This window comes from Littorina saxatilis, linkage group LG1, assembly GCF_037325665.1.
Source record: "Littorina saxatilis isolate snail1 linkage group LG1, US_GU_Lsax_2.0, whole genome shotgun sequence".
NCBI lineage: Eukaryota > Metazoa > Mollusca > Gastropoda > Littorinimorpha > Littorinidae > Littorina > Littorina saxatilis.
In genome coordinates, this window is record NC_090245.1 from 105270890 (window position 1) to 105284590 (window position 13701).

Below are 13701 nucleotides of genomic sequence, written 5' to 3' on the forward strand. Positions count from 1 at the left end.
GTCGAATGACGCCGTCCATTATGCTGACAAATGGGAACTAGCTTTGCGCATGAATTCATCGACATGAATTTCGACTGCGGAGGCTTTTGGCAAGCTGAAAACAGGCACGGGCAGGTTTTAGTGGAAAAAGTAAGTGTTTTTAATGAAAACGTCGGAGTAATGGGATAAATAGCTTACACACCTCGTCCTGAATATCTTGCATATTTTCCCTCGGGTCGATTTTCAGGTATTACCGAGCCTGTAACCTATATATATTCTCTCGCTCCTCCTCTCGCCCCCCCCCCCCTTCCATTCCTAGTTTTCCCCACACTCTTATCCTTTCTCTCCATCGCCCACTGCCCTTCCGCATTCTGTCCATCAACTTTTCGACACGCTTTTTCTCCACGATCCTTTCAACAAGCCCTCTTTTTCGGAAAAAAAAGGTTGTATGGAAGAAGATTGCATGAATCGATCCTTCAAACAAGTGTAATGTATACCAAATCTAATCAATCTCGTTCTTTGAGCTAGACACTTACGGCAAATTAAGACTGGCAGATTGTCTTGAAGGGGAAAAGAGGTCTTCGGAAATTGTTCTTTGCAGAAAAAGATGAATGGGATTTTCCCGAGGCGGCATTTTCCCGGTGAAGAAAAAAAAGCTGACTCCGACCGGGACTTAGCAAGACCGATAGGAGAAGAAAATCGGATCAGGCGAACAATAGGATGGTCTATGTCTTTGATTCCCTCTCCGAGGACCTCAAAGAGACGACGTGGCCCAAAAGACACAAACAAGTCTGGAGAGACAGTTTTCGTCTCTTGTTCGACAACTTCTTAATTCCTATGCAGACAGTGAGCGCGACAGAGAAATTCCCCTTCGCCTCCCCCCCTCCCCAGCTCCCACATACGTTACCCCTCCCCATTCCCTTCTCTCCAGAGGTACTGCATGTTCTTTTCATATAATGACAAAACATTTCAATGCATTTACACTCGTACAGCGATTCCTCATAGAACTTTAAACTTTAGTTATTTATCGAGGGTAACAGAATAAGCAATGTATACATGCTTTAACATATGAGAGAGAGAGAGAGCAGGCATGAAAACTGGAAAAAAAAAAATACTGAAAACAAAATTCGAAGGCGCGTAGCGCCAAGTTTCGCAGGCGCGTAGCGCCAAATTTCGCAGGCGCGAAGCGCCAAGACTTCTAGGGGGTCCGGGGGCATGCCCCTCCGGAATTTTTTTTTCAATGGTGCAATTTGGTGCAATCTGGGGCTATCTGAGCCTTAAAATTGGATTCAAACATGGCCCCAAAACTATTTTACTATAACTATGACTAGGAAAAAAAAATAAAAAAATAAAAAAAGGAAAAATACGGAAAATAAAAAAAATACGGTTTATTTTTTTCAAAAATACGGAAAATACGGAAAATACGTTTTCATGCCTGAGAGAGAGAGAGAGAGAGAGAGAGAGAGAGAGAGAGAGAGAGAGAGAGAGAGAGAGAGAGAGAGAGAGAGAGAGAGAGAGAGAGAGAGAGAGAGAGAGGGGAAAGAGAGAGAGAGAGGGGGAGAGAGAGAGAGGGAGAGAGAGAGGGAGAGAGGGGAGATATAGAGAGGGAGAGAGGGGAGATATAGAGAGGGAGAGAGGGGAGATATAGAGAGGGAGAGAGAGAGGGGGAGAGAGAGAGAGCGAAAGAGAGAGAAGATATGCAGACAGACAGACAGACAGACAGAGACAGGAAAGGAGACAAACAGAGAGATTGGGTTGGGCGGAAGGGGGGGGGGGGGGGGCAGGAGCGGGGTGGGTGTGTGTGTGTGTGTGTGGGGGGGGGGGGTGGGGAGGCAAACTGCCATCCTACAAACGGGATGTGAATGAAAGCGCATGTCAGCCTACGAAGCCCGGGAAAAAAAAACACGCGCCTTAATCGCCCTGGTTATTTGGAATCCTCATTATCTCTCCCCTTCGCGTCTATCCCCAACTTGCCCTCAGCTGTCACCAACACCAGATTTACTTCCCTTCTTGGCTACGCAACTTCCGTTTGGGGACCTATGCCGCCCATCTCTTTCCTTCTTCCTTTCTCGTTCAATAGTTCCCGAGGTGACAACTGCAGCTCGTCTGGTCGAAATTTCACATTGAGATACAAGGGCCAGGAACAAAACCTTGAAAATCCGTGCTTGTCTCAACTGCAAACATCAATTAATTACATGTATAAGATGAACTAAAAATGCACAACGGCGTCTTGCATTATGCGGCAGCATCATGATTTAAGAAGCAATCTGATTGTTTCACTTGTATGAACATTTAAGGTCGGGCCTTTACTAACAATCTGTCTTTGGGACGAACAAGCACTCACACACACTCTCAGAGAGAGAGAGAGAGAGAGAGAGAGAGAGAGAGAGAGAGAGAGAGAGAGAGAGAGAGAGAGAGAGAGAGAGAGAGAGAGAGAGAGAGAGAGAGAGAGAGAGAGAGAGAGAGGTATTATGAGCACATTTGTACCCACTTTTACAGCGTTTGGATATAAATGTGCATGCGTTTTGCATTTCCCTTCATGTTCATGCCTGCAAATGTGCGTGTGTATACATTTTCTGTGCACATACCTATTTATGCCTGTCTTTACTCGCACCTTTCACCTGTGTGTGTGTGTGTGTGTGTGTGTGTGTGTGTGTGTGTGTGCGTGTGTTTGTGTGGCTGCCGACTTTGAGCGAAAGCGGCAAGAGATATGTCGAAAAAGTCTCCGACAAAGGTGAGTTAAGAATGTACATTGACAACCCTACACATTGTGCAATCAGCCAGGGGGAATAACTGGAGTAGACGCCAACAATAGTATTTTAATTAGAAGTGGTTAACGACCATTAAACGCTCGTTCACTGGAAGTACTCGATAATTATGCGAACCTTTGATAAATTCGATCTTCAATACATCAATCAAAACCTTTGGAATGCATTACAATGAATAAAATACAAGAATTACAAGAGATTTGAACCCGTGACCGCCACTGAAACGACTGTCGGGGGCTCTAACGGTTGAGCTTACCCGGCTCATTTTCCTCAGGGGTAAAAAGAGAAAGTACTGTAGTTATTGCAATACAATTATACTACATATGTATGCTGTCCGTGTATAATTAAATGTTCATTTGTATACAATAATATTGGGACACGCAGCGGTTAAGTTTTTCTCTGCCATTTTCTGGCCCAGGTTTAATTCTCTTTATTCCCGACCACTGCGTCGCACACGTACCGCCATAACGGTAACTTTTAATACGTTGAACATCTCAAAACTTTCCCCAACTTGTGTGACTCTTTGTGTAGATCTCAAATCTGGGTTGTCTGATGGATGTTGGCTTAAAACACAATGAATAAACTGCAGGCCAAATTCTACTTTCCGAAAATGGTTGACTAGTGGTAATTTAATCATTCGGAAAAGAGCGACCCAGTAATGTCAAGAGAAACCGAAGAGTCCTATACGTATCATCAGGTGATTAACCCAGTTACAGCCGGAATTGCTGCCGCCATTACGTGCGTCTGCTGCGTAACGAGTATTCAATAAGATAGAGAAGAAGCTGTCTGCCGGAATTAAACCGAAATTGAAGTGCGTGCTCTTTGAATAACCAGTCTACTCATGTCCATTTAGCGGCAAATAATGACATTAGCGCGCACTAACGTCCACACACGTGCAGACAGCTTCCTTGTGACATCGAGGACGTCAACAACAAAGACACCATCACCTCCACCATCATCACAGCCAACCGTATTACAGAAAGAGCAGCAGACAGAGATTTTAATAATCTCGTTACTATACCCTTCTTCTGTCTTTCTTTCTTCCGTTTGCTCGACAGCTGTTTCCAGAAATGCCAGTTTCACTTTGTCTTCCTCTACATTGTCTGCAGAGCTTGAACCTTCAACAAAACACGTTCCGCTGCAATTGATAGCTGCGGTCTCGGGGCAAAGACCTTTGTGAAATTAAGTTACCGTGTTACACGCTGTCCAATATTATACTTGTGTTAAGTGCTGTTCCCATGGCAGATTTTCAACCAACTTTCCCACAACTTTCAAGCGATATTTATCGGGGCGAAGTCTGTTGAAAATCGATTTAAGTTTTAAGTAGCGAGTTTCGCCAGATTTGCAGTGATAACGAGGATCAAATGAAAACGTCGTTTTCATTGGCTAGAGAAGTAGAGCTAACCAATCGGTAAGCGCGATAAGAAAAGTCTGCGCAAAATCTGCGCCAAGTCACGGCCGAGTCATATGATATGATGTTCAAAACCGTATAACTAGAGATGGCCTACGTGACTGCGGCAAAAAAAAAAATTAAAAAAAATGAGCCGGCGGTAGGAGGACCGTGCAGATAGCAACTTAAATGTTCGTGCAAAGCGACGGGGTAAGCGACGGTCGAACTGACCTAATTCACTCGACACAGTCTGCCAACGGGCCTTGAAGGCTGTTCTTAACCAGACGAACCATTGGTTCGCCGAACTAAGGTTCGCGAACCATGGTTTGTGTCTTAACTGGGCGAACTTGTTCGGCAAACTCAAGGTCGAGTTCGTCCAGTTAAGACACGAAACCTGGATCGCCGACAAACGAGGGGAGCTCACTCCGAGTCGACAATAAAAGCAAGTAAGTTATTCCCCTTCCAAAAATGGCTGCCTCCAAGACGAAATCACCGATTGAGTGGTAACTCCGTGCTGGTTGTCGATTTGGGTCTCTCCTTCCCACTTGATCATGGTGCACGAAGCCTGGTAATCTTGAACTTTAGTGTGTTAAATTCATAGCTCAGAATCGAGTGGCATACTTTACTTATTTTAGATCCAAGTACCTGTAATCAAGCCCAAGAACATTTATCATGAAATTAATTGACGGATTAAGCTCCAAACCTAAGCATAATTAATTAATTTGGTTGTTTGATCGGCGAAAATGGCGTAGGTTGTCAACCAAGGGACTTCAATTGCACGACAAAGTTGCCTCCCCTGTCCGCTGACACGGATAATTCCTTCTTTGACGCGGCATGTAATTTGTAAACACAATGCATTCGTACCAGAGTACGCTATGATTCGTACAGTTCATCGGAGTTCATTCCGTGACTTTAAAGGGATCTAAAAGACTTGTTATGATTACAAGTGCAGGTTCTCCAAATTTGGAGGCTTGAATGCCTCTGAATTATGAGCTATGAATTTAACACATTAAAGTTCAAGATTACCCGAAGCCTTCTATGTCATTTACCCTCCTGGGTTAAAGGTTATAAATTGATTCGAGAAAATAACATGACTGGTATGGACTGATCATTGTGTCTACCGTGGAGCCATCGGGGTTCTATGGGAAATGCTACACAAAAAAACTTGCCTGTGAAAAGGGAAAGACGGTGACCAAAAATAAATTATGATAGCGATATTTCTAATTGTGGATCAGCAGAGTCGAGAAGCATACATGATGTTTACCAAAGTGTGTGTGCGTGTCTGTCTGTCCACGTGTGTGTTTGAGCTCTTTTCAGTACAGAATATGAGTTTGGGGATTGAGTGAAGAGGGAGACCTAAAAAAAAAACTACTCGGGATTTTGGTTCTTTTTATCACAATTCAGTCTGTTTTAATTTTCAAGTTATATCAGAAATTTTCTATTTGCACTGATACAATGGAATCCCTTGTGGATGTATTGCTTTAAGGGTCTACAAATAGTACTACTGAACCAAAATCATCCTGTTTCTTTACGTTTTGAGCAATTCAATTGGTCTTGGTTTTTGTTTTTAAAAAATTTGATTCCTCTTCATTCTTCTCAAAAAAAAGCTTTCATTGCGATAAACAAAACATTACTGGATAGACGTTTTCTTGGAGAACGTCTGTATTAGCAAGCATTTAAAGTAGGAGGACGATATGGAACGTACGATAAAAGGATGTGCTTTAGCTTTCTGTCTCATCATTTATAAATGTTGCCCTTCAATCACACACACACACACACACACTTTTGATCCAGCTCCAACCATATTTCATAAGGCTTTATTCAGGGTTGTCTCTTGTTCTTAAACATCCGATTTCTAAGCACACGTCTGTGCTGAGCATATGAACATGAACCGATATGAACATCAATGTCAGCCGCCTTTTTATTATGAAATAATGTTCATTTGTGTTCCAAACACTTCCGAAGAATACTTGTTGGTGTGTCTTCAGTCGTCCTGACATCATCACAACTCGACCCTGTCCTGCAAAAATACAAACATATACAGGGTGACACCCAAACATTCAACCCAAACAAATGCTTATTTCTTTTACATCTGTTGACCGAATTAGGTATCTTTCTTTTTTTTTTGGTCCCTGTCCTGTCCTGTCTTGTCTTGTCATGCCTTGTCTTGTCTTGTCATCCCTCTATTGGCCTACTGGCAACCTTTTCCTAACTTGTCTTGTCTTGCCATGTCTAGTCTTGTCTTGGCGGGGATATAGCTCAGTTGGTAGCGCGCTGGATTTGTATTCAGTTGGCCGCTGTCAGCGTGAGTTCGATCCCAGGTTCGGCGGAAATTTATTTCAGAGTCAACTTTGTGTGCAGACTCTCTTCGGTGTCCGAACCCTCCCCCCGTGTACACTACATTGGGTGTGCACGTTAAAGATCCCACGATTGACAAAAGGGTCTTTCCTGGCAAAATTGCTTAGGCACAGTTAATAATTGTCTACCTATACCCGTGTGACTTGGAATAATAGGCCGTGAAAGGTAAATATGCGCCGAAATGGCTGCAATCTACTGGCCGTATATAATTTCATCTCACACGGCATCACTGCAGAGCGCCTAGAACTGTACCCACGGAATATGAGCGATATAAGCGTCATTGATTGATTGATTGATTGATTGTATTGTATATATACATTTAGCATACATTTGGGTAAAGGTTTGCGAACTGGTAAGGGGTGTAAGAGAGAGAGAGAGAGAGAGAGAGAGAGAGAGAGAGAGAGAGAGAGAGAGTGAGAGAGACAGAGACAGAGATGGTGGTGGTCTATGTTACATTACACAGGTCAACACAGTTGCAAGTTCATAGGTTAAAGACTGCCCTTTTCGTAGCGTTCATTAATTAATTCCTATTGTTTACATGTGCCAATAATGTTATAAAACTGTACCTAAGGGGATATAATAACGATTGGCTGTAGCTTTCGAAAACAGAAAACATTATTTCAGTATTGCAAAGTGGTGTTGATAGTGTCGAATGTAAACAGAACAGTCTCAAAGTGAAAGTGGATGTTTTCCGGAAATTGCGAAGTTAACAAGAATACAGAAAAGCGCGCTTTCCTGCTTAGCACAATCCGCTACCGCGCTAATCTGGCGTGTCAATATCACTACGTTTTGCACGTGGAAGGTGAGCGATTTCCTTCACGCGGGGATTGACGAAGCTGTACTGTCTGTGTTGACGGTCTAAAAATAGCCCAAGCCCTGGAGAACTGTTTCTAAAGATAGCAATAAACTTTATTAAGAATTGATTATTTCTTGTAATTGGTAAGGACTTCAAACCTAAAACTTTGCAGGAAGCTTAATTTATACATCCCCGCAACGATGGGAAAAGCCCTGGAAGTAAGTACACTAATTAAATAGGACTTTGTCAGCCTTTAAATGAGGTGTTATTGTGTATAGTGAGGAAATAATTTTCTGATGTATTTTTAATTCATTATTGGTGTTTTATGCAAAACGTAAGGTCAATATTGAAAGTTTAAAAAAAGTACTGCCCTCACATTAATACGAAGGCGGGATCACAGCTGGATAAGACAAGGTACGGCAATTTCGACCCGGAGGTCTCTTTCAGGGCGCACAGAGGATGAGACAACACAGGAGGAAAAAAACCCCACAGATAATAGCACACGGAAGGAACGATTACAGCAGTTATAATTAAATTACTTTGTGGGTCAGGGTTTTTTAGGAGTACAGGGGAAACCCCTTTTGAGACCTTAAAAAATGTGAGAAAATCAAGTCTTAAAATGGAAGGGGTCTAAAAATGGGGGTAATTTACAGAGGTTATGAACAGAACATCTTCTTCTTCAGCGTTCCAGAAATTCTGGTGACGTGTGAGCTTGTTTGCCCATTTGGGTTCCCCACACTATACTCTGAGAGCATAGTCAGCTTCATTCCGCTTTCGTTGAGTAGGCATGCTGGGTATTTTCGTGTTTCCATAACCCACCGAACTCCGACATGGTTTACAGGATCTTTTCCGTGCGCACTTGGTCTTGTGCTTGCGTGTACACACGAAGTGGATTAAGTCACTAAGCAGGTCTGCACATAAGTTGACCTGGGAGATCGGAAAAATCTCCACTCTTAACCCACCAGGCGGCAGCGACCGGGATTCGAACTCACGACCTCCCGATTAGGAGGCCGACGTCTTACCACTGCGCGCCACTTCACCCGTCACAGAACATCTAAAGAAGCAAGATCTTAAAAAGGAGGAAGTCTGAAATGAATGGGTCTGAAAGGGGGGTTCCACTGTGGAAAAGTACCTGTCAGTTTACCTGTATGTATTAGGACTGGGTGGCCGAGTGGTAACGCACTTGCGCTCGGAAGCGAGAGGTTGCGAGTTCGACCCTGGGTCAGGGCGTTAGCAATTTTCTCCCCCCTTTCCTAACCTAGGTGGTGGGTTCAAGTGCTAGTCTTTCGGATGAGACGAAAAACCGAGGTCCCTTCCGTGTACACTACACTGGGGTGTGCACGTTAAAGATCCCACGATTAACAAAAGGGTCTTTCCTGGCAAAATTGTATAGGCATAGATAAAAATGTCCACCAAAATACCCGTGTGACTTGGAATAATAGGCCGTGAAAAGTAGGATATGCGCCGAAATGGCTGCGATCTGCTGGCCGATGTGAATGCGTGATGTATTGTGTAAAAAAATTCCATCTCACACGGCATAAATAAATCCCTGCGCCTTGAATATGTGCGCGATATAAATTGCATAAAAATGAAAAAAAAATGAAAAAAAATAAAAATCCCTGCGCTCAGAACTGTACCCACGGAATACGCGCGAGATAAGCCTCATATTGATTGATTGAATAAGACCACCCCTGACATGCAGCACATACCAAATATCTACAAGTGCTTTGTGTGAACAGTAAAAAAAATTGTTTTCCTTTTTGTGAATTCATTTCATTAAACACAACAACAACAAAATTCATCAAATTCCAGCTGAACAGAACGGCTTTCACAATTATGACTGGGCCTTTAAAGGCATGTTCCTCACCATATTACCCAGCATATCAGACACCACATGTTTGACTAGGTTTTTACATGGGAACAACAAGACTATACAGGCTGGTAAAAAAACCTCTCTATTTTCTTTTTAATCACATTTTTGACTGCGAAAAAAAAAAGAGATCAAAAAGGAAATAGGGCCCTTTTTTTAGACACCCCTTTTTACGTCCAGCTTCTTTTGGTGGAGATTCAAGTTACAGACACATGTGAAATTCATTAAGCAAAAAGGTTCCCACTATGCACTGCCACAGAACACAACCAGGTTATTAATGTGCGGTACAGTGTATAATTATGTTTAAGTAAAAGGATGCCCTTCTTTTGTTTGATTGGAGCATCTATGATGTCTGACATTTTGGTTCTAACGGTAAGGAACGTATGTTTAGGCTCTAATAAGGACAGTTTGTCTTGTCAAAAGCCTCATGCATATTCCTTCCTCCCCATGCAAGACTTTCTTTTATTTGAATATCTGCCTTTATAGTACAAAAATCAAATAAAAAGGTCGCACTCTGCGCATAGCGACAAAAATCGCAATTTTACCAAGAAAACCTCACACTCTTTATGTGGAGAAAGACACTGACTGTTGCAGTATGTTATGCATTTGAAAACATCTGAAATTGTGTACTTGAATTCTACAGTTTGATCAGTTCTGTGTGTTTAAAAAGTTACCTTGATCATTCTGACATGCTCTTGCTCAAATCACATCCCAGACAATATTGTAGACTCCATTGATAGACGCTGTGGTGCATGGGAGAACTGCATTCTGAGGAAACGAAAAAAATATACACTGAGGAAGAACAGTCACAACAACATTTGCAGCAGCAACAGGCTATATAATTCTAAAGAACACTTAAATAAGGTAAAATGAAAATCAGTGTTGTGTCAGTAAATTTGATTTGGGGGAGATGGAAGGATTGGGGTGGGGGTTTAGAGGCGGGGATAGAAGGATAGCTGGGAACCGGGGAAGGTGGGGTGGCTAACACAGTTTGATCATGTAATGACTGGTACAATGTTTAATATATCTAAAAAGGCAGCAACTCTGTAATGCATTATGTGAACCAACTTCTCCATAAACTAAATAAAGATCAGTAAAAGTTACCTCTTTCATTCTGGAATCTTTTTGGTCCCATCACAGCTCAGACGCAGACTCAATGGACAGATACTGTAATGATGAAAAAAAACACCAGCATTTTAAGGGAGAACAAGAATTATGCAGAGAGGAAAAACAGTAATGAGTAAGAACAACAGCAGCAGCAGCAGCAGACTCAATACTCTTACTCTACATAACACTCTCACTGAATGACTGATTCAGTAACTAAATCCCAGTGAAGTGCAAGTGATCAAAATTACTGATGTAAAAACAGAGAGAGAGAGAGGGAGAGACAGACAGACAGAGACAGAGAGAGAGACAGACAGACACAGACAGACAGACAGGCAGAGACAATGCGAATGTGTGTGTGTGTGTGTGTGTGTGTGTGTGTGTGTGTGTGTGTGTGTGTGTGTGTGTGTGTGTACATGGGAAATGCAGTGCCATTGAAAACAAACACTTGCTTCATTTAAATATCAACAGTTATACAACATAAGAGGCACTAGAAAAGTTGTACATGAAAATAAATGTTGCTCTTGCTGATGGAAAAAGAGCAGGGGGAGAGGATCGATGTTGCTTGCACTTGCAGATAATTATGCACTAACATCCAGCTGTTTTTCTGGGTGTACTGTAACCCTGTAATGTTTAAGCAGAAATGTTTGTGGATCACGTTATGCTTCTGCTTTTAGATCAGTTTGAGTATTTGCAATATTACCTGGATCATTGCGGCATCCTCTTGATCACATCACATTTGAGACTTTGACCTATATAGACTCCATGGGCAGACGCTGAAGTTATTACAAGGGCATTCTGAAAAATGACAATACAAATGCAGAGATGTAGAACTTTACATTACACTTACAGAAGCAACAACCAGAGAGCTGATTTATACAGGTAGAGAGAGAGAGAAAGAGAAGAAGAAGTAAAAGAAAAAAGAGAGCATAGAAAGAGAGAGGGGGTGGGGGCAAAGGGAGTGTGTAATGTGACGTGAGGAAGGGGAAGAGCAATGGAAAATGAAACTCTCAGTACTTTTAATTTATATTACCAGTTATGGAACTATTTGAGCACTCCCCATAACCACAAACAAGGTACAGACGGCAACATATGTTGCACGGAAGGGTGGGGGTAGTTGGACTGGAGAGTGTTGTTATGGGTTTAGGGTGGTGCTGGGGCGGAGTGTGTATGTAACTTGATAATAATAAGCATGATCAGTTAGAGCTAACAACTATCTTGATCTTCACAGACATAAATTGCACAATGATTTCACCAGCATGTACCTTTATTTTTGCCCTTGAGTTAGGTGGAAGACAATGTTGAGTGGTGAACGCAAGTTGTATTGATCACTGGGTCATCCTGCGGTCCGGGCCATTGATCTGCACATTGCACCAGCACAAACAAACACAATGTTATGATCTCAATCAGCCTGCATGGTCAATCATGAATCTAAGAACACAAACACTGTCCAGATCTAATTGAAAACGAGATCATCATTACTTGGGAAATTCAATGAAAATCTAGCAGTCAACAAAGCAGATAGATCTGTCCTTGCGATTGTTGTTGCAAGCAGATAAATGTGTGAACTTCCTTATCTCAACGTTATCATTCAACATATTGATATTTTGCCTGATGGATGTTGTGCCGATGAGATAAACAAACAATCAAAATCAAAGTCATAAACTTTTGAAGAAAAAAATTAAACAAATTGAGCAGAAAGAATCTAGCTTACTGCTGTGCTGATTTCGACAAAATCAATGCGTTTACATGCCGAAGTCATTCCTGCTTTTATTCATATCATACTAGATGATCCTAATGCACAACAATACGAAAACGAGCTCAGCGAAATGAGTAACACTGCCTCACCTGCACTAACACAATGCTGCAGAAGCAAAGGTCGTCTACGACTGGAAATTTCGAAGTCGAACAGCGGCGTTTTTTTCACTCTCAGCGGTTGTCTTGCTCGGAAAAGTGAAAAGCTTAACTTGAAATCGAACGGAAGTCACCATTCTACCTTTTCGTTCAAGCGTTGTTTTTATAAAATCTCAGAAAATGTAATTTTGACTTGGGTGATTTCGTCCGCCATTGAGATTCAGTTTTTCAATAATTTGTCTTCCTCCTTGGCAGAAGAGTCAAAGGTTCGGCCCGATCTTCAAGGTTCCCAAGACATGACTTGCAAACCCCGAACCTAGTTCGCCGAACCCCCCAAACCTAGTTCGAAAACTCAGGTTCGTCTGGTTAAGAACCAAGACAAGTTCGCCGAACCAGTCTTGAGGTTTGCCGAACCCCACGAACCTAGTTCGCGAACCAAAGGTTCGTCTGGTTAAGAACAGCCTTGAGGCGACTAACGGATTCTGTTTCTCCTTTTACCCTTGTCCATGTGTGAATGGGTAAGTTGAGCGTATAAGAATGTCCATGTGTGCGATGTGTAAGTGAGACATGGATGTGTTCATGACTGAATGCGTAAGCACAATGCAAGGAATGGCCAGAAAGGTATGTGGGAGGTGTGTTTATAACCTGCCCTGTTATATAGTGCTATATGTCTTATGTAAAAACAATGTCCTGTTTGTATTATTGTTATGTACCACGCCTGAATTTCTCTATGAGATAATACAGTATTCTTATTCTTGTTAAGTGTTTCTTGTATAGAATATAGTCAATTTTTGTAAAGATTTTAGTCAAGCAGTATGTAAGAAATGTTAAGTCCTTTGTACTGGAAACTTGCATTCTCCCAGTAAGGTCATATATTGTACTACGTTGCAAGCCCCTGGAGCACATTTTTGATCAGTGCTTTTGTGAACAAGAAACAATTGACAAGTGGCTCTATCCCATCTCGCCCCTTTCCCCGTCGCGATATAACCTTCGTGGTTGAAAACGACGTTAAACACCAAATAAAAAAAGAAGAAAAGGCCTTTCACTGAGTCGCGTTATACAGTGAGCTTTGCCGTTTTTTGCATTTCACAAAATAGATTACATTCTTAGTTGTTCCGCTTTCCACAGATGTCCGCATAGGTCAGTGGTTATGCTGCGCTGCGGTTCCTGAAGTCGCTGGATCGAGCCCCGTCAGTGCTATCATTTTTTATTGTATTGTTTATGACTCATGCGCGTTGTTTCTGTTCAGTTTATAAAATATGCTTCTTTTTTGTCTTCCTTTTTTCTTTGGGGGGGGGGGGGGGGGGGATGCAAGTTTTTCGTGTGCTCATAAATAAATTGCAATTCAAGACTCAAATACTATAACATCTTTATGTCCTTATAAAAACTAGAATAAATGCCTCGTAGTGCCGGGCGGTTTGAAAACAAATCTAACTCACATTAGTTCTGAATTGCACTAAAAACATCAAGACTTTTTTGAGAAATCACTCACTGAAACAGACGTAGCACGCGCGCGTGCTTACACACACACACACACACACACACACACACACACACACACACACACACACACACACACACA

General features: G+C 42.1%; 1 long non-coding RNA gene across 1 annotated transcript; it reads right to left on the minus strand.

Annotated features, from left to right (window-relative positions):
- Positions 1–5884: 5884 nt before the first annotated feature.
- On the minus strand, positions 5885–12560 carry LOC138948889 (uncharacterized). The gene is made up of 6 exons (XR_011450122.1): positions 12114–12560; positions 11531–11626; positions 10969–11063; positions 10266–10328; positions 9836–9929; positions 5885–6157 (listed from the first exon to the last, which is right to left on the minus strand). It is a non-coding gene; the product is annotated as an uncharacterized lncRNA (long non-coding RNA).
- Positions 12561–13701: the final 1141 nt, after the last annotated feature.